The sequence below is a fragment of the Pseudophryne corroboree genome, chromosome 7, assembly GCF_028390025.1.
Source record: "Pseudophryne corroboree isolate aPseCor3 chromosome 7, aPseCor3.hap2, whole genome shotgun sequence".
NCBI classification, from domain to species: Eukaryota; Metazoa; Chordata; class Amphibia; order Anura; family Myobatrachidae; genus Pseudophryne; species Pseudophryne corroboree.
Window position 1 is genome coordinate 268,331,552 of NC_086450.1, and position 21,301 is coordinate 268,352,852.

Here is a 21,301-nt window from a genome sequence, read left to right on the forward strand (position 1 = left end):
AACTTCAGGTTTGTGTAGAATAAAATCGCAATACAAGAGGAGGAGGATGAAGGTTGATGGTGAGGGATCTGAAGATCCATCTCTGACAATATTTCCCTATAGGGCTAGAATTGCTAACACCATCTTTATATCAGGGACAAGTTCCAAAAAGCTGAGCTTAATAAACTGGACCAGAACCAGAACCAGTCCCCATTGAGAATAACGGACAGTGGTATCCTGGTTTGAGTAATTGTTCAATTGGTAAATTGCCCGAATAGTTAAAATTACCATAATGCTTCCCCATGTTTACAAATTTAACAAATAGACTAAATCTCTCCATGTAGAAAGCCACCCATACAACAGCATTATCCAAGTGGAATCTCCTCACTGGCGTTTCTATAATGGGTGCAGTGTGTGCAGTGCACACGGGCCCCTGAGTCCAGAGAGGGCCCCCACCGCACACACTGCACCCATTTTTAAAATACTCACCCCTCCAAAGTCCAGCACCGGCATCCTCAGCGCTATTAGAACTCCGTGAAAATGGCTCAGTGGCCATTTTCACGGAGTTCTGCGCATGCGCAGTAGAGAAATCTCAGGAAAAAATAAGATTTTACTCACCGGTAAATCTATTTCTCGTAGTCCGTAGTGGATGCTGGGTACTCCGTAAGGACCATGTGGAATAGACGGGCTCCGCAGGAGACTGGGCACTCTAAAGAAAAGATTAGGTACTACATCTGGTGTGCACTGGCTCCTCCCTCTATGCCCCTCCTCCAGACCTCAGTTAGGGAAACTGTGCCCGGAAGAGCTGACATTACTAGGAAAGGATTTGGAATCCAGGGTAAAACTCATACCAGCCACACCAATCACACCGTATAACTTGTGATAATTATACCCAGTTAACAGTATGAACAACAACTGAGCCTCATTAAACTGATGGCTCAGGACAAAAAACCCTATAGTTAAGCAATAACTATATACAAGTATTGCAGAATTCCGCACTTGGGACGGGCTCCCAGCATCCACTACGGACTACGAGAAATAGATTTACCGGTGAGTAAAATCTTATTTTCTCTGACGTCCTAGTGGATGCTGGGTACTCCGTAAGGACCATGGGGATTATACCAAAGCTCCCAAACGGGCGGGAGAGTGCGGATGACTCTGCAGCACCGAATGAGCAAACTCAAGGTCCTCCTCAGCCAGGGTATCAAACTTGTAGAATTTTGCAAACGTGTTTGATCCCGACCAGGTAGCAGCTCGGCAAAGTTGTAAAGCCGAGACCCCTCGGGCAGCCGCCCAAGAAGAGCCCACCTTCCTCGTGGAATGGGCTTTGACTGATTTAGGATGCGGCAGTCCAGCCGCAGAATGTGCAAGTTGAATCGTGCAACAGATCCAGCGAGCAATAGTCTGCTTTGAAGCAGGAGCACCCAGCTTGTTGGGTGCATGCATAGATTTTCAGGGCCCGGACTACATCCAGCAACTTGGAAGCCTCCAAGTCCCGAGTAGCCGCAGGCACCACAATAGGTTGGTTCAAATGGAACGCTGATACCACCTTAGGGAGAAATTGGGGATGAGTCCTCAATTCTGCCCTGTCCATATGGAAGATCAGATAGGGGCTTTTACATGACAAAGCCGCCAATTCTGACACACGCCTAGCCGAAGCCAAGGCCAAAAGCATGACCACTTTCCACGTGAGATATTTCAACTCCACGGTCTGAAGTGGCTCAAACCAATGTGATTTTAGGAAATCCAATACAACGTTGAGATCCCAAGGTGCCACTGGGGGCACAAAAAGGGGCTGAATATGCAGCACTCCCTTAACAAACGTCTGAACTTCAGGCAGTGAAGCCAGTTCTTTTTGAAACAAAATAGACAGGGCCGAGATCTGGACTTTTATGGATCCCAATTTTAGGCCCATAGTCACTCCTGACTGTAGGAAGTGCAGAAAACGACCCAGCTGAAATTCTTCTGTTGGGGCCTTCATAGCCTCACACCAAGCAACATATTTTCGCCATATGCGGTGATAATGTTTTGCTGTCACATCCTTCCTAGCTTTTATCAGCGTAGGAATGACTTCAACCGGAATGCCCTTTTCCATCAGGATCCGGCGTTCAACCGCCATGCCGTCAAACGCAGCCGCGGTAAGTCTTGGAACAGACAGGGCCCCTGCTGTAGCAGGTCCTGTCTGAGAGGCAGAGGCCAAGGGTCCTCTGAGATCATTTCTTGTAGTTCCGGGTACCAAGTCCTTCTTGGCCAATCCGGAACGATGAGTATAGTTCTTACTCCTCTCTTTCTTATTATCCTCAGTACCTTTGGTATGAGAGGAAGAGGAGGGAACACATAAACCGACTGGTACACCCACGGTGTCACTAGAGCGTCCACAGCTATCGCCTGAGGGTCTCTTGACCTGGCGCAATATCTATTTAGCTTTTTGTTGATGCGGGACGCCATCATGTCCACCTGTGGCCTTTCCCAACGATTTACAATCAGCTGGACGACTTCTGGATGAAGTCCCCACTCTCCCGGGTGGAGGTCGTGCCTGCTGAGGAAGTCTGTGATAAAGCTGAATATTTATCATATATAAAACCCTTTAAGAGGCCTAGGAACACTGTACGCTATTGACGTATTAAGTACCGTAAGGGTACGCACGTTGCGTAACGATCGCTTAGCCGTAGTCGAGACGCTCAAGCGTCACGTTCGCTTACGGCCAAGAGATCACAGGCAGGCACGCTATTGGCTGCCGACTAACGTAATGGTTCGCTATAGCGTAGCGGACGCTCGGGACCACGAGGAGATCACCAGCGGCGCTGACGCTCACAATGTTAAACCTTTATATCTAAACCATAAACAGTATATTATGCAGTAAAACCTTAGTGTAGTGATAGTGTGTAGATGCAACCTTGTGTAACCTGATTAACTTAGAAGCTGTTTGAGCGTCACCGACGCTCTGAGATTACTTAACACTATATAGAAAATACACGGATACCTGGGCTTAGGGTCTAACGCCTTATATATATATTATGGATATTACTTGCAAAAGAATTAACACAATACAAGTCATACACTACAATATAACATAGACTAACTAACCAGATAACTACACAGGAAATACAATACAATACAATTACGTTTTAAGGGAAAATAAGAGGGAAAGAGGAGAAGAGAGAGAGAGAGAAATGGCTCACAATAACAGTAAGAACAATATGGTTGCGGAGAAACACTTACGCACAAGGGGAAACGATCGCATGCGCCTCTGGACATCCAGCTCCCGATTTTCAGCAATGATAACCGTTGAAAAGTGAGCTGGATGTGATCGGCTTGTCTATTTATGCCCCACACACAATACAATTCAATGGTCCCTACAATCTCATTGTTCATTGGACACAGGAATTCGGCTTCGCATTATAACAAAAGGTCATAGGTTGATTCATACAGGTGGGCTGTGATGATTTCCAACAGCTCAGGTGGGTGGGATACTGGGTTTCCCGCCGCATGGCTAAGTAAGAGCAAATAATAGTAAATGGACATAAACTTCTTATGTCCATAACTATTCGCACGAGCGATTAATCCGTTCCAAACCAACACCGGTATATTGCTAATTAAATACTCTTCCGATGGGTACTAAACACCACTGTATGACTCCTGTTAGACCCTTCGTACAATACAAAGAGGGATCCCTCTGTCCAGGAACATGCTATATTAACTAAACTTTCAGAATCTATCAAAGGGACCATGATCTACAAAATACATTATATAGTGAAAATATGTAACGATTGAGTCGCACGCTACGATCACATAAACTCTACCGTAAATACGCATACCGTGCGCCTGCGGGTGCCCGCGACTGTGAGTATGCGCACGCACGGGAGAGCGTACGCATGCGCAGCGCGGACGTGTATGAGGTGCAAATATGGCAGTGTGTATAGAGATATTTTTCTGACTTTGACAGTCCACCCTTTGGCAGTCAACAATAACTGCCACTTTCTAAAACATTTCAAAAAGAGAAAAATATATGTCAGGGGTTAATACATTTCCATGGTTGGGTAAGGGAGGAGAGAGGAGAAGGGGTGAAGAGGGTATGACCTAGTGAGATAGCAGAAGCATGTGTGTATGAATCCATGTTTGGGGGTCATGTATCATCGTGCCGTACATGTTTTAAATCAAGCTTCGAGGTATTGCGAAGTATACATTTGAATTCCTTCTTATCCCGTGGTACGGGTCTGTGGATGGGCTGTCAAACTTTACCGAGCTCTTTTCGGCTTTTGGTTGTAACAAAATGGGGGAGCACATTTTAGATGATGATACATGAATGGGGGAATATGTGATTGCTGATATCTGTGCCTGTATTCCCTATACTATGTGTGTAATTACCTGAAGGTTGTAGAGATGAAGAAAAGACATAATTACGGTAAATGCAGTGGTATTCTATGTCAGATAAATGAACATTTGTCGATTGAAGTCTTGTTCGGTGTCTGTTGAATGCAGTCTTCTTTGTGCTTTTGCCCATAAGGTGCGAGCAAAAGCTTTGTCAATGTCCATAGATTTACAAAAGTGTTGGGCTAGCGTAATTTTAAAATTTCTAGGGAAACTGGGGATCTATGGCAAAGTTCATCAAAAATCTGTGTATCAGGTTGTCAAAGCTTCTTCTTTAATCCATCTGTTGTCTGTATATCGGCTCATCAAATTCCTCGTCCAAGTGGGTCTTTTTACCTTGGAGGAAACGGAAAAACAGGTGAAAGAAACGGACCGTAGAAATCGCATTTTCATCACATCATTGTTTCTACATTTGGGTCATAAATCAAATCTATTGGAATTACAATTTCCTCACTCCTTAGACTCATTACCTCAGGTAGTACTTTTCCAATATAACACAATCCTTCAGAGTTTGGGGCAAGCCACTTTATACGCCTTCCTCCCGCATATGAAATATGCATCATCGGGGAGAACATATGGGACGGAGTAGGACATTACCATATTACACACCTTCCATGTGAAATCTCCTAACCCTAATTCTTCCATCTGCTTAGTACACATATCAGGTTGTACGATATGTGCACAGTATCCTGGTGATACCTCTCCAACTCTCGTAATCCTAAGGTATACCTATACCGGAAAGATTTTCCTCTACTGGCTATGTGGCGTATAAGCTCTGTATCTGTAGGCATTCTATCTGCTCTATGCGAAAAGGTCATGGTTTGGTTATATTAAACCTCCTGTCCACCGGTCTCCCACCGCTTAACTCGAGTACCTCCCCTAACGTTAAAGGAAATGGTACTAGCCCTGATTTGCTATGACCTTGAGGTACTTGAGAGCATACCCAACAATCTGTTTTATTTAACACACTACCCACTAAGGAGTGATAGTCACTCAATGGATGCCGGTCCATATGGATATTAAAACTGGATTGGCATTTCTTAATGCACCCATCCTCCACTACATGGTCACAGAGCCTACAGATACAGTTTTCCTTTCAGCTAACAATGTTTACAAATAACATGGCTGCTGGATCGTTTCCGGTACTCGCCTTTTGCTTGGTGGTTGTGTTGCTATTGGAAATTTACACCTCCGTCTCAGTCATCAGAACCTTTCTGGCTCCTTTCTCGACCTCACTGGTACTCTCGCCGGAACAGACTGCTCTGGTCAACATCATGGTCAACAGGAAAATCCATATCACAGTCTCTTTGGGCAAGTCCATCTTACAGGAGGAGAAAAGAAGAAATTTGTAATGGGGGTACAGAAAAACAGTTTGAGGGGGAGAGAAACTTGTCACGATAATTAAGTTCTCTAGTCTTGTTGTTCTTCTTGTTCTGCTGTCATCTCAAAGGTGCTGTCTCTCAGTCTTCCAAACGAACATTCCGGTGATGCAATATTCCCTCCAAACCAGCGATCTTTCTGTAAGGAGCAAAAAAAATCTTGCATTACCATTTGTCTAACTGAGGTGTGACATACCATCTTTAAAACATGAGTGAGAAGAGGAAAAAAAACAAAAGAGAGAGAGAACAATTCATATATGTATATATAACATAACACATCAATAAACAACAGAAAAAAAAGAAACATTTTTCAAACATAAACATTTTCTAAAACATTGTCAGATCATCAGGCTGTCATATCTACATGTCCAATGGTTTCCTTGCGCAGTCCCTCCCCCCAGCACTTCCATATTCCATTGTCTGTATCTGGCCAGAATACATTGGTGCGGATAGGTCATGCTGGGGTTTGGTAGACTTCTGCAAAGACCAAGCGGATATGCAATGTTTGAGTCCTTACTAATAATCGTCAGAGATGGGGAGAGAGAAAAAGAAACATTTCACAGATACATTTACAACGTTTCACCCGGTCATTCCTGTGTCTTCAGGGAATGACCTCCCAATTTATTAACTATAACCTCAGGCTTACCATCAGTCCTAATGATCACCTTTCCTGACTGCACATTATGGGTGTTGGCCAAAATTTTTCCTATATGATCCCTGATTATAATTTGGTGTGTTATAATTTTGCTCATTTCTTGGTCTAGGGGGTCTAACTTTATGTGGGTTATTACAGTTGCTGGCATAATGCCCTTCTCTTGTACAATGATAACAAATCCTTGGCTTTCTCCATGTGCTAGGGGCCTGGGGTTCCGGTCGACTTGATGCCTCCTCTAGTGCTTGGATGTTCAGTGCCATTAACCGCTCTCCCTGCGCTTCCCTGGTTCTTTGGATATTTCGGTCATGCTCGATAGCGGACTCTCTTAATGCAGCGACCGAGATACCTCTCCAATGAGGTATCGAGGTTTGTACCCTAATTTTTAGTGTGTCTTTTAAGTTGTTCATTAATACAGACACAGCTACCTCTCTGTGGTGTACATTAGTGTCAATGTCATCTATACCCGTGTACCTAGCCATATCCTGCAGAGCCCGGTGAAAATACTCTGATGCGGATTCACCTTCTTTTTGTTTTATTGTAAAGATTTTATTCCACTTTACTACTGTAGGAAAATATTCTTTCAACTGTAGATTAATTCTTTTTACATTATCTTGGTTATACTCGTCTGTTAGTGGCACTTCCTCATCTAGCTTACAATCAGCGATAAATTTCAATGAATCAACATCGGGGGGTAAACATGTCCTCAAAACTGTCCTCCAATCTTTGTTATTTGGCTCTGCAGTATGTCCTAGCACTCTAATGTATTTTTGACAAGCAACTAAGTCTTTCCTGGGATCAGGAAATTCAGACAGAATTGTTCTTAATTCTGTTCGGAAAAAAGGGGCAGTACATGGCGATGTTCCTGACGGGAGTGACTCCTGAAGAGTCAGTTTTCCCATTCGGTACTGCAATTACCCTGACAGGATTAAGTCCAGTAACGTCATTCTGAATTGGTTCTACGATATGAGGTACATTTGTTTGTGCGTGATGTATAATACCATACGTACCTGTGGACACGACCTCACCTGACCCTCCGTTAGGGGGTTTGATTACAGTCTTTACCGATTTGGTCGCGTCCACCTGGATGTCTTGTGTGATGGCTGCTGGAAAAGGCTCCGACATTGTGCTGGGCTCACTTTCTTGTTGGTGTTCCTGAGGAAAGTTTAACAAGGGGTGCGACTTGCATGGGTTAATAGTTGTACATTTAACACTTTCATTTTTATAAACCTTATTACGTTTGTTACATTCATTCTTAATATAGTTACTAAGTGCACTTTTATCGCACCCCATCGTGCCTTTCTCCGCAACCATAATCCTCTCCATTGCCATGTCTCTCCTCTCAAGATGAAAGTTAGGTATGTAAGTTACATTTCTTTGCATGTCACTTTCCTGTAGCCATATCTGCAAACAATCATCATGTTTAACTCGTTGTTTCCAGTATTTTATGAGACAGATCCTCCGCCTTAAATTATGCAACACCTCTGTGTCAAAACTACCTATCCCGGGAAATGGTGCCCGCAGTCATTCGTGTCCATTCATCACAAAAGGTCTCAGTGTGGGGACCATATTTCCTCCACATTACTAACCGAGCAGACCCTCGGGGTCTGCAAGCCTCTGCAGTCTGAACCCTGACTGCTGAACGTCCCTGTGTTGTGCACTTGGCTTCCATTGTGGACCTTTTTTTAACACAGAAAAACTTCCTAAAATGCACCAAACACAGAAATTTACGTTGGAAATCCTTAAAGCTCTTCCACTGAACTTCTTCTGCTCCGAGTATCTCCGGTCCGCCTTCTAGCAGACACGTGTAGCCGTTGCAGGCCCTATCTCTAGAGATTTTCCTGAGAAAATTTCCTTCCTTTTTCTTTACACAAATCACGCTTGCATGTGCTCCCTACAACACGTATGAGGGCAAGATTTACGCATGGATATACGACCTCATATCACGTTGCGTTATTGGTCACACATACAACCGTGCGGTCCAATCGTACCACTTATAGACACTTGTTGCCCATAAATGGTAGGATCATTGGCGTCTCCCTACTGTGCTCCAAAACAGCCAGAGCGTAATACAACGAAAACTTTATCACACTCTGTTGCACGTTTTCACTCAGACCGTGCTCATCACGTTCCACCAAAGATCACACAGATCACAAAGTCCACAAAGCGGGATTCAATACCGTTTTATCACACAGATCACAAAGTCCACAAAGCGGGATTCAATACACTCATACCGTTTTCAACCCACTATCATTCTTATAGTTTTCTGATCAGAAAAATCATTTCCCGTAGTCTGATAGCTGTCCCCAGAGGCATTACAGTAAAGTAAGGTATTTAAACTAAGTTTTGGAAAAACTGAAATCAATTTGTGCTATTTATCGCCTTGCGTTATTTACCGCGTTGCGCTATTTATCTCCTTTTAAAAATAACACTTGTGATTTGAGTTACATGGGCGTACACGGACGCTCCGTTGCGTAATATACGCTGCGTGCGTCGGCCTCTGGGTTGCGTACGCAAGTCTCAGTCCTTTGTTAGAGACACGTGTACGCAAAGCAAAGATCCACTGTAACACAACTTATACGTTTATCAATGTAGATGATCCTCGATCATCTACCGCGCACCACACTGACCTCCTCGTCTCTCAGGCAAAGCTGTGTGTTTGTCTATACTTTAACTATATTACCTTTACTCAAACTATTGAAATAGCGGCAAATCTCTCTTAGCACTTTTATCAACTATAAAACTGGCAACCAGGAGAGTGATATACGAAAATACACAAATGAAAAAGAAATGCAGATATATATATATATGTGCGTGCGTGTGTACGCAAGACAGAAAAATAAACAGTTTTAAAAGACACTAGCGTGTTGTTCTTACCTCCGGTTCCCGGGTTCCTTCAGCACCCTTTACTAAGTGAAACAGACGCTTATCCCGTCAGCACTACGAGGAATATAACCTCCCGCCCTTTGCTGATGGATAATGTCTGCTGAATCTACCTAGTGCAGATATGTGAAGGACGGGCGAGCCGCCAATTGATAAAGCTGAATATTTATCGTATATAAAACCCTTTAAGAGGCCTAGGAACACTGTACGCTATTGACGTATTAAGTACCGTAAGGGTACGCACGTTGCGTAACGATCGCTTAGCCGTAGTCGAGACGCTCAAGCGTCACGTTCGCTTACGGCCAAGAGATCACAGGCAGGCACGCTATTGGCTGCCGACTAACATAATGGTTCGCTATAGCGTAGCGGACGCTCGGGACCACGAGGAGATCACCAGCGGCGCTGACGCTCACAATGTTAAACCTTTATATCTAAACCATAAACAGTATATTATGCAGTAAAACCTTAGTGTAGTGATAGTGTGTAGATGCAACCTTGTGTAACCTGATTAACTTAGAAGCTGTTTGAGCGTCACCGACGCTCTGAGATTACTTAACACTATATAGAAAATACACGGATACCTGGGCTTAGGGTCTAACGCCTTATATATATTATGGATATTACTTGCAAAAGAATTAACACAATACAAGTCATACACTACAATATAACATAGACTAACTAACCAGATAACTACACAGGAAATACAATACAATACAATTACGTTTTAAGGGAAAATAAGAGGGAAAGAGGAGAAGAGAGAGAGAGAGAAATGGCTCACAATAACAGTAAGAACAATATGGTTGCGGAGAAACACTTACGCACAAGGGGAAACGATCGCATGCGCCTCTGGACATCCAGCTCCCGATTTTCAGCAATGATAACCGTTAAAGAGTGAGCTGGATGTGATCGGCTTGTCTATTTATGCCCCACACACAATACAATTCAATGGTCCCTACAATCTCATTGTTCATTGGACACAGGAATTCGGCTTCGCATTATAACAAAAGGTCATAGGTTGATTCATACAGGTGGGCTGTGACGATTTCCAACAGCTCAGGTGGGTGGGATACTGGGTTTCCCGCCGCATGGCTAAGTAAGAGCAAATAATAGTAAATGGACATAAACTTCTTATGTGCATAACTATTCGCACGAGCGATTAATCCGTTCCAAACCAACACCGGAATATTGCTAATTAAATACTCTTCCGATGGGTACTAAACACCACTGTATGACTCCTGTTAGACCCTTCGTACAATACAAAGAGGGATCCCTCTGTCCAGGAACATGCTATATTAACTAAACTTTCAGAATCTATCAAAGGGACCATGATCTACAAAATACATTATATAGTGAAAATATGTAACGATTGAGTCGCACGCTACGATCACATAAACTCTACCGTAAATACGCATACCGTGCACCTGCGGGTGCCCGCGACTGTGAGTATGCGCACGCACGGGAGAGCGTACGCATGCGCAGCGCGGACGTGTATGAGGTGCAAATATGGCAGTGTGTATAGAGATATTTTTCTGACTTTGACATCTGCTTCCCAGTTGTCCACTCCCGGAATGAACACTGCTGACAGTGCTATCACGTGATTTTCCGCCCATCGGAGAATCCTTGTGGCTTCTGCCATCGCCATCCTGCTTCTTGTGCCGCCCTGTCGGTTTACATGGGCGACCGCCGTGATGTTGTCTGACTGAATCAGCACCGGCTGGTTTTGAAGCAGGGGTTTTGCCTGACTTAGGGCATTGTAAATGGCCCTTAGTTCCAGAATGTTTATGTGTAGGGAAGCTTCCTGACTCGACCATTGTCCTTGGAAGTTTCTACCCTGAGTGACTGCCCCCCAACCTCGGAGGCTTGCATCCGTGGTCACCAGGACCCAGTCCTGTATGCCGAATCTGCGGCCCTCAAGTAGATGAGCACTCTGCAGCCACCACAGCAGAGACACCCTGGCCCTCGGGTACAGGGTGATCAGCCGATGCATCTGAAGATGCGATCCGGACCACTTGTCTAACAGATCCCACTGAAAGATCCGTGCATGGAACCTGCCGAATGGAATTGCCTCGTAAGAAGCTACCATCTTTCCCAGGACTCGCGTGCAGTGATGCACCGACACCTGTTTTGGTTTTAGGAGGTCTCTGACCAGAGATGACAACTCCTTGGCCTTCTCCTCCGGGAGAAACACCATCTTCTGTTCTGTGTCCAGTATCATACCCAGGAACAGCAGACGCGTCGTAGGAACCAGCTGCGACTTCGGGATATTCAGAATCCAGCCGTGCTGTTGTAGTACTTCCTGAGATAGTGCTACTCCGACCAACAACTGCTCCCTGGACCTCGCCTTTATAAGGAGATCGTCCAAGTACGGGATAATTATAACTCCCTTCTTTCGAAGGAGTATCATCAATTCGGCCATTACTTTGGTAAATACCCTCGGTGCCGTGGACAGACCAAACGGCAACGTCTGGAATTGGTAATGGCAGTCCTGTACCACAAAACGGAGGTACACCTGGTGAGGTGGGTAAATGGGGACATGTAGGTAAGCATCTTTGATGTCCAGTGATACCATGTAATCCCCCTCTTCCAAGCTTGCAATAACCGCCCTGAGCGATTCCATTTTGAACTTGAACTTCCTTATATAAGTGTTCAAGGATTTCAAATTTAGAATGGGTCTCACCGAACCGTCTGGTTTCGGTACCACAAACATTGTGGAATAGTAACCCCGTCCCTGTTGAAGGAGGGGAACTTTGATTATCACCTGCTGGAGGTACAGCTTGTGAATTGCCGCCAGTACTACCTCCCTGTCCTGGGGAGTAGCTGGCAAGGCTGATTTGAGGTAACGGCGAGGGGGAGACGTCTCGAACTCCAGCTTGTATCCCTGAGATACCACTTGTAGAACCCAGAGATCCACCTATGAGCGAACCCACTGGTCGCTGAAGTTCCGGAGACGGGCCCCCACTGCATCTGGCTCCACATGTGGAGCCCCAGCGTCATGCGGTGGACTTAGTGGAAGCAGGGGAGGATTTTTGTTCTTGGGAACTGGCTGTATGGTGCAGCTTTTTCCCTCTACCCCTGCCTCTGGGCAGAAAGGACGCGCCTCTAACCCGCTTGCCTTTCTGAGGCCGAAAGGACTGTACTTGATAATACGGTGCTTTCTTAGGCTGTGAGGGAACCTGAGGTAAAAAAGTCGACTTCCCAGCTGTTGCTGTGGATACGAGGTCCGAAAGACCGTCCCCAAACAATTCCTCACCCTTATAAGGCAAAATTTCCATGTGCCTTTTAGAATCAGCATCACCCGTCCACTGCCGAGTCCATAATACTCTCCTGGCAGAAATGGACATTGCATTAATTCTAGATGCCAGCTGGCAAATGTCCCTCTGTGCATCTCTCATATATAAGACTACGTCTTTAATATGCTCTATGGTTAGCAATATAGTGTCCCTGTCAAGGGAATCAATGTTATCATACAGGGAATCAGACCACGCTGCTGCAGCACTGCATATCTATGCTGAAGCAATAGCAGGTCTCAGTATAGTACCTGAGTGTGTATACACAGACTTCATGATAGCCTCCTGCTTTCTATCTACAGGCTCCTTTAAGGCGGCCGTATCCTGAGACGGCAGTGCCACCTTTTTTGATAAGCGTGTGAGCGCTTTGTCTACCTTATGGGGATGTCTCCCAGCGTAACCTATCCGTTGGCGGGAAAGGGTACGCCATTAGTAACCGCTTAGAAATTACTAGTTTCTTATCTGGGGAACCCCACGCTTCTTCACACAATTCGTTTAACTCATCAGATGGGGGAAAAGTCACTGGCTGCTTTTTCTCCCCAAACATAATACCCTTTTTTGTGGTAACCGGGTTAATGTCAGAAATGTGCAACACATTTTTCATTGCCGTAATCATGCATTGGATGGCCCTAGTGGATTGTATATTTGTCTCATCCTCGTCGACACTGGAGTCAGACTCCGTGTCGACATCTGTGTCTGCCATCTGAGGTAGCGGGCGTTCTTGAGCCCCTGATGGCCTCTGAGATGCCTGGGCAGGCGCGGGCTGAGATGCCGGCTGTCCCAAAGCTGCGTCATCGAACCTTTTATGTAAGGAGTTGACACTGTCGGTTAATACCTTCCACATATCCATCCACTCAGGTGTCGGCCCCGCAGGGGGCGACATCACACTTATCGGCACCTGCTCCGCCTCCACGTAAGCGTCCTCATTAAACATGTCGACACAGCCGTACCGACACACCGCACACACACACAGGGAATGCTCTGACTGAGGACAGGACCCCACAAAGTCCTTTGGGGAGACAGAGAGAGAGTATGCCAGCACACACCACAGCGCTATATAATCAGGGATTTACACTAACAAAAGCAATTTTCCCTATAGCTGCTTTTATATATAGTTTTGCGCCTAAATTTAGTGCCCCCTCTCTCTTTTTTACCCTTGATGTCTGGAAACTGCAGGGGAGAGCCTGGGGAGCTGTCTTCCAGCGGAGCTGTGAAGAGAAAATGGCGCCGGTGTGCTGAGGAAGATAGCCCCGCCCCCTTCTCGGCGGGCTTCTCCCGCTTTTTTATCTGTATAATGGCGGGGGATTATGCACATATACAGCTTAAAAGTTGTATTATGTGTCAATTTGCCATGTAAGGTACTCTAATTGCTGCCCAGGGTGCCCCCCCCCCCCCAGCGCCCTGCACCCATCAGTGACCGGAGTGTGTGGTGTGCATAGGGAGCAATGGCGCACAGCTGCAGTGCTGTGCGCTACCTTAATGAAGACCGAAGTCTTCAGCCGCCGATTTCCTCCGGTTTCTTCCGTCTTCTGGCTCTGCAAGGGGGACGGCGGCGCGGCTCCGGGAACGGGCGATCGAGGTCGGGCCCTGTGTTCGATCCCTCTGGAGCTAATGGTGTCCAGTAGCCTAGAAGCAAAGGCTAGCTGCAAGCAGGTAGGTTTGCTTCTCTCCCCTAAGTCCAACGTAGCAGTGAGTCTGTTGCCAGCAGATCTCACTGAAAATAAAAAACCTAAGAAATACTTTTCTTTCTAGGAAGCTCAGGAGAGCCCCTAGAGTGCATCCAGCTCTGGCCGGGCACAGATTCTAACTGAGGTCTGGAGGAGGGGCATAGAGGGAGGAGCCAGTGCACACCAGATGTAGTACCTAATCTTTTCTTTAGTGTGCCTAGTCTCCTGCGGAGCCCGTCTATTCCCCATGGTCCTTACGGAGTACCCAGCATCCACTAGGACGTCAGAGAAATGGCCACCGCGCCATTTTCCCGGAGATCTGTGCATGCGCAGTAGAGTCTGAGCCCTCTAGTGCTCAGACTCTACAGCGCTCCGGCAGAGAGGAGGGGGCCCGAACGGAGGAGGCTGAACACTCCTCCTCTCCTAAAACGCCCCTGAATCTGCTCCAAACCACTGTCCCCTTTTCCTTTCCCAGGTTTTTCCTTTCTCTTCCCTATAATTACAATAAAACTCAATAATTCCTTCTTGTTCATCTACATTTATTACAAATATTGCATGATCACAAATTTAATTTGCCTTGAACCCATCCCCTGTGCAGAATGTTTATTTATTTTTGGTCTATATTTGATGATGTTAGTAAAACACTGTTTTAAAATGTTCCTTCAAATCTATGTCACCCAGTGGTTTTATTTTTCCACACTTTTTCTTTCGAGTGGTGTGCAATAAGTTTCTGGATGTGCAGTGCGTAGGTAGAGTAAACACAATCTGACTGTCTGATTGTGAACTGTAATCTCTGACTAAAGTTCTTGTGAAATGTCAAGACATAGAAACAGGGGCATTTCAACAGAGGAGGGGGCCCGTGTGCACCTCCGGGTGGGCCCCCTCTTCTGTACGGCGCTGTAGACTTCAGCACTGTGCCGGAGTCTACTGCGCATGCGCAGGTCTCCAAAAACATGAGGCCCGCCATGATCCGTAGACCAATTTGGCTACTGCGCATGCGCAGCGGCCATTTTGGCATTGATTTCCACTGCGACCCAATGCTGGACTCTGGAAATGTAAGTATTAAAATGGGTGCAGTGTGTGCGGTGTGGACTCAGAGGCCTGTTTGCACCGCACACATTGTACCCATTATAGAAACGCCAATGCACAGTGTCAAAGATGGCTGTTGTGAATCCGTTGGACTCAGACCAACCGAAGGAGCAGATGCTCCAGAGTGCAGGAAACAAGGAGGACGAAGATAATTCCTTTTCATATATTTATTAATGGCAGCACACAAAATAAAGCGGTAGGAAGTCAAACTAGTTCGGGATTGATAAACTGTAGAGAATTAAATCTTGAACTCCTGAAGGAAGAGGTTGGTGCTTGCAGAGAGAGATGGTTTGAAGAAGGTGTGACTGTGGAATTACGACGAGGTTTGCAGGGTGACGTTGGGCGTGAGATGAACTGCGAATAATAGGTTTCTGGATGGGATGATAACGTGAGTGAAAAACTGTAAGATTATCCAGTGAATGATAAGAAGTCGAGACTGAAGAACTGCGAAGAGTTTGCTTAAGATGATACGAAGACGTGGCTGAAGAACTGTGAAGTTAAGTTGCTGTATGATGCGAAGACGTGGCTTAAGGAACTGCACATATTGGTTGTTGGATAATACAAAGACGTGGATGAAGAACTGGGAAGACTGGTTGCAGGATGATGCAAAGACGTGGAAGGAGAACTGTGAAGACTGGTTGCAGGATGATGCGAAGACAGGAATGAAGTTCTGTGAAGACGGGTTAGCTAGCTGAAGTGAAGACGTAACTGAGGAGCTGCGAGGATCGTCCACTGGATGATGTGGAGACATGACCGAAATACACAGACTGAGGCTGATGAACCACCACGGGAATCCTGGAGAACTCGAAGACACCGGCGGGAGAGTGGTCCACCATGACCGCGCACTGGTGAGCTGGCGGACATAGTGCAGAGAGAGCTGGCTGACAACTCGCAGAGCAAGATGGGACCAAATTACCTAGAGACGCACAGGGTAATCTGCGGGAGCACAGAGCTAAGGTACAGAATAACCACAACAAAGCACTGGCACAGAATGCAAAAATCCCAGCCTATTTATAGGCAGCAGAAAAACAGGATTGGCTGACACTCACCCATTACGCTCATTGGTGCTGCACTTGGTCTCCAACATGTCTGCCCCCTATACTGCTGACACACAGGGAGGCTGCGGGCCACTAGGTTCTCCCTCTAGTCTCCAGGAAGCCGTCACTCTTGCCGCTGACCGTGCTGCGCCCCCATGCGGCCACCAAGCACCACTGCTAGCCGCGCCGGCAGGGGATGAATCCCGGGACCCGCAGCGGTAAGTACCCACCGTGTGACACACAGAACCCTATATAAGTAGCACTGCATACTAATGTCAGCATGTTCACATTCTTCATGAAATCATTATGGAGCTCAACAGAGGCCACTGGAGAGCCATGATCTTTTACGACTACAAAAACGATCTGTGACAGCAGGAGAGTTTTGACCAACTGCGCGCTGCTTTTGAGGTGGAAGCACCATCCTGAACCACTGTGTTCGAATGGTTTGCAGAATTTTGGTGTTGGAGATGGTCCCTGAAAGACAAGGAGTGCTGAGGCCGACCTGTTCCGACTTCACAGAGGATAAAGTTGCTACCGTGCAGGCCATAGTTAAGGTGGACACCAGGGTGACCATGGCCCAGTTAGAGAAGGAGATAGACATTTCATTGGAATCCATTTACTTGATACTCAATGAAAACTTGGCCTGAGCAAGGTTTCTGCATGCTGGTTGCCACGTCAGCAGACTCAAGAGCAGAAGGAGGCTCGGATAACTTGGTGCCATAGTTTGATGGCAGTCACTCAACCTCTGTCTGGGAGATCATCAGTGGTGATGAATCCTGGATTTACAGTCTCGGCCTCAGGACCAGACGAAGTTCCAATGTGAGCACAGTTTGGCCAAGCAGATGGTGTCTGTTTTTGTGCCCAAGACTAGTCATGTAGCTACCGTATCACTCATGCAGCAGCGCACTGTCACTGGGGTCTGGTATCCAACCAATGCCTGCCGCAAGTACTCTAAGCCTTTTCCAGGCATTGTCCTAGAACTTGCACTTATTTTGCCCTTATCCATCATGACAATGGTGATTTTTGTGGCCTATGAATGCATCCAGGAGATTGGCCATCCGCCGTACAGTCCAAACCTGGCCCCCTTTGTTCCCACAAATTAAGCGCAAAATGCATGGGATTCAGTTTGAGTCACCGTAAGCTGCTGTGGAAACCTTTATCCATGCCTGCTTCGGACTAGTCCAGCTGCTTCACCAAGTGGTTTAAGCACATGCAGCTTTGATAATATACTCCTCTTGCGAATACTTTGAAAAAATGTAATGTTCTCTATGCAAATATGATACTTTTTGTGATTTCAGAAACTTATTGCACCCCTCCTAACACACTAAGGGCAGTACACAATTGCCGATGCTAATTTACTGCACGGCAGAACTATGCTCTACTTATAGTCAATTCTTACACTGCGGTAAATTACCGTTTTTCGGGCGATAACACATGGGATCAAGGATAAGTTCCCGGACCTATGTGTTATCACTAATAGAAAAAGAGCTCTCTGAGGGCTGCTTATTGGCCATGCGAAGCTTAATCCCTGATAGATACCGGTGGCCAGGGCTATTTGAATAGCAATTTTAGCAAAATAGCAAATTGAATGGCAATTTTACCGCAGCTAATAGGATACCCCCTAATAGTAAATAAACACACACACTACTTTATTGCCTATTAAAGAGGTTAGAGACAAATTTTTTTAATCTGATTAGTTTATGCAAGGTTGTCAAGAAAAAGTGCGAACGTCATCCACAGCCTGATAACTACGGTATATTGAAATAAAGGAAGTTGCAATCACCCCAGAGCATCCATGATTGGGCATTACCACTCCCCCTTAATTGCCGTAGCACTGGCCCCTCCCTGAGATGGAGACCAGGTTCTTCCCTGAAGACAATCCAGCTGTTCTCAAAGCTGTCCTGTTTCGTTACTAAAAGGCTGAGGAGCACTGCTTTCCCCCAAACTGCTTTTCACATATTGGAAGGAAGCATCAAGAAAATACATTCCGGGCATGGCCTGGCTGCTGATGGAGGCAGTCACGTACTGAGGGAGCTCCTGAGACCCGGGGCTCCTTTCTCTTTATAAACTCCTTCTCTGGGCTCCTTTGTGCCCTCAGCATCTCCCCTGTCCCTCCTGTTCCCCCCTGCAGTGCCCCTGTTAGTGCGCGGAATCGGGGAGTGGTTTTTACTGCTCCTACGGATTGCGGCCTACGGGGCTCCCACAAGCCGGGGCCTCGATTTCTTCCCCAGCCTGGCGACAGCTCCAGCGTCATCCGGAATGGGCCGCAGACCTCTCCCGGACCTCTGTTTTTCACATTGTCGCCAGCCGCGGCATTGTCGCCTGCCCGCTGCCTACCTCCGCTGCCCGGGAACTCCGGATCTTGCTGTGTGGGACGGGGCCGAAAGACGCCCGGTGGCCATCTTTACTGCACGCCTGCTCCCTGCTGTCTATCCCCCGCTGGGCCCCTGAAGTGAGTACGAACCTCAGATTTGCGGTCTGTGGGGCTCCAGCGGGGGAGGGGGGTGATTAAAGGGCTGTGTGCTGTGCTGTGCTTTGTATTAGAAGTAGTGACCTCTCTGCTGCCCATATACTGTTTGCAGCCCCGGTGCATTCCCTGCCTGAATCAGCTAGCTCCCTGCTCTTACCGGAGCCATAACGGAATTATTGCCCGCTGTTACCGGTCATAACCAGTTTGGCCCCTCTGGGCGGGAGGGGCACTGAGCCTGGGGAGCGGTGTTGCAGCCGCATACTTTCTGGCGTACGGTGTCCCGTATCCACACCCAGATCAGCCGTATAGTTCCATAGCTATGTGTCTTCCTTCCTGATGTTGCCCTAGGCCACGTGGGGGCTTTTGCACGGCGACGATCCACATGTTCTTATATTGCCGAGGTTCTGTGAAAGTGTAATGCTGCACTACCTTATTTGAAGACTGATCTCATGGTGAGAGGCATAAAGAAAAAAAGGCCAAGACTAAGTCGGACGCGCTCTCATCCCCTACGGCCCGTAATTCGTCGGATCTACGTCAGTTCTTAACTACACCGACCTCAAACCTTGCTGCTTCCTCTCCTGACCCGGCCACCCCGATTCTACACGGTGGGGTAGACGACATGTCGTCCCCCGGGAACCCGCAACCTCCACAGGCTTCCTCTTTGTCTGCAGAGATTAGCGAGATTCTATCTCATGTCAAATCACTCCCACGAAACAAGATTTTTCGGCCTTAGAAACTCGTTTGCTTTCCACCATCAAGCAGGAAGTGACAGCAATTCGTCAATAGTGTTCACTCTAGGAGTGAAATCGGGCAGGGCGCCGGAATCCGGGGGCACATGTGTGCGCGCTCGAAATGGGGGCGTGGCCACGCAAATTAGGGGGCGTGGCCACGCCTCCGTCGTTTTAGGGGGCGGTGCGGCCCACAGACGCTACTATAGAGAGCGTCTGTGGCCGGCGACGTCACTGTTGGGGGCGTGCCCAGCACCTCCGTCGGTGCTGGGCTTCCCCCAGCCCTCTCCCAATGCGTGAATGGATGCCGCGCGCATGCGCACGGCATCTATACACGCCGGGAGGGCAGGGAGCGGGCGGCTGTTCTAGCAGGGCGCCGCAAAAGGGGCAGGGCGGGTTTTGCCTGTTAAAAAACGGGCAGGGCGCGGCGCCCTGCTAAAACAGCCTAGAGTGAACACTACGTCAAGACATGTCTCAAATTTCGGCCCGTGTAGATATATTGGAACGGCATGAGTCGTCTAGCATTGATACCCTAACTAAATTTCAGGAGGTGCTTTCTCATCAGAGGGGTGATATCTCCTTTCTTAAATCACGTATTGAAGATATGGATAATCGTGGCCGGCGAAATAATATCAGGGTCAGGGGTCTGCCCGAGAGCGTCCAACAGGCTGACCTGGCGAATGCTTTAACTACAATATTTAGAGAACTTACTGACCTGGACCCAAACAAGGACATTATATTTGATAGGGCACACCGCGCCCTCCGTCCTCGCGGCTTGTCATCTGACAGGCCACGCGATGTGATCTGCAGGCTCCACTATTATGTCCAAAAAGAGGAAATAGTGAGGTCGGCCCGTCAGCTGGATAGTATTGACTTTCAAGGAGACAAGATTCAATTATTCTGTTAGGGTCTCCTGCCCTGTGCTGCCACGTCGTCATGGCAACCGGGAGACAAGTGCTAGTGGAGTAACCTGAGCGCAGCTGATACTCCGGTTCGGGTCTTTTGCTGTGCAGTGGTTATAGGCTCTGTGCACGGCAGGGGATCCGGTGCTGGTTTTTGTGCTCACAGTCTGTGAGGTCTGAGTGGGGCGTGGACAGCACCTGCTTTATAAGGCCTCTTTTCAGGGTAAGCAGATGCTGCTGAATCTTTGTTGGTTAGTCAGTTCATGAAAGTTAGCCAGTACTGTGTAGCTTTGTATTTGTTTGTTGCTTACTGCAAATAGGCCTGGGGATTTGGTATTACACTCTGCCAATCCAGACCTAGCAGTAAGACTGGAGTCAGTCGTTTAGCTTGCTGGGGTTCTGTTACTACTCTGTGAACTTAGCAAGTTTGCGGCTGTATTCTAAGACTTGTAAGAAGAAAAGAGGGTTTGTGGGCGCTCAGAGGGAAGGGTAAATCAATTGCTGCTGGTTTTGCAAAAAATAAAAGTTATTTATTGGTACAGAATTTTTTGGTGAATGGACAATAGATATTAATGCTATTAGCAGTATACAGATATAATCACATAAAAATAATTTTCTAAAATCACAACATTAATAAAATAAACTAATAACTGTGTCCAGGACCTCAGGACTAAGAGTTGGGTACCCACCCTTAATAGATTGATTAATTTGCATGCAAGAAGCTTGTTTGTTAGTTGCAGTTAGGGTTAGTGCATAATTATATTCAGATTGCACTTTGCGGAGTAGAGGCTATATGTTGTTTAATAAAAGCCTGTTTACGTATCACCTGAGAACTGGTGATTAAAAAGTCAGAGATA

At 46.8% G+C, this 21,301-nt stretch overlaps 1 protein-coding gene across 5 annotated transcripts in view; it reads left to right on the top strand.

Moving 5' to 3' along the window:
• Nucleotides 1-21,301, top strand: part of HECW2 (HECT, C2 and WW domain containing E3 ubiquitin protein ligase 2) — a 1,325,610-nt gene that overhangs the window by 439,220 nt on the left and 865,089 nt on the right. The gene's annotated exons all lie outside the window — the stretch shown is intronic.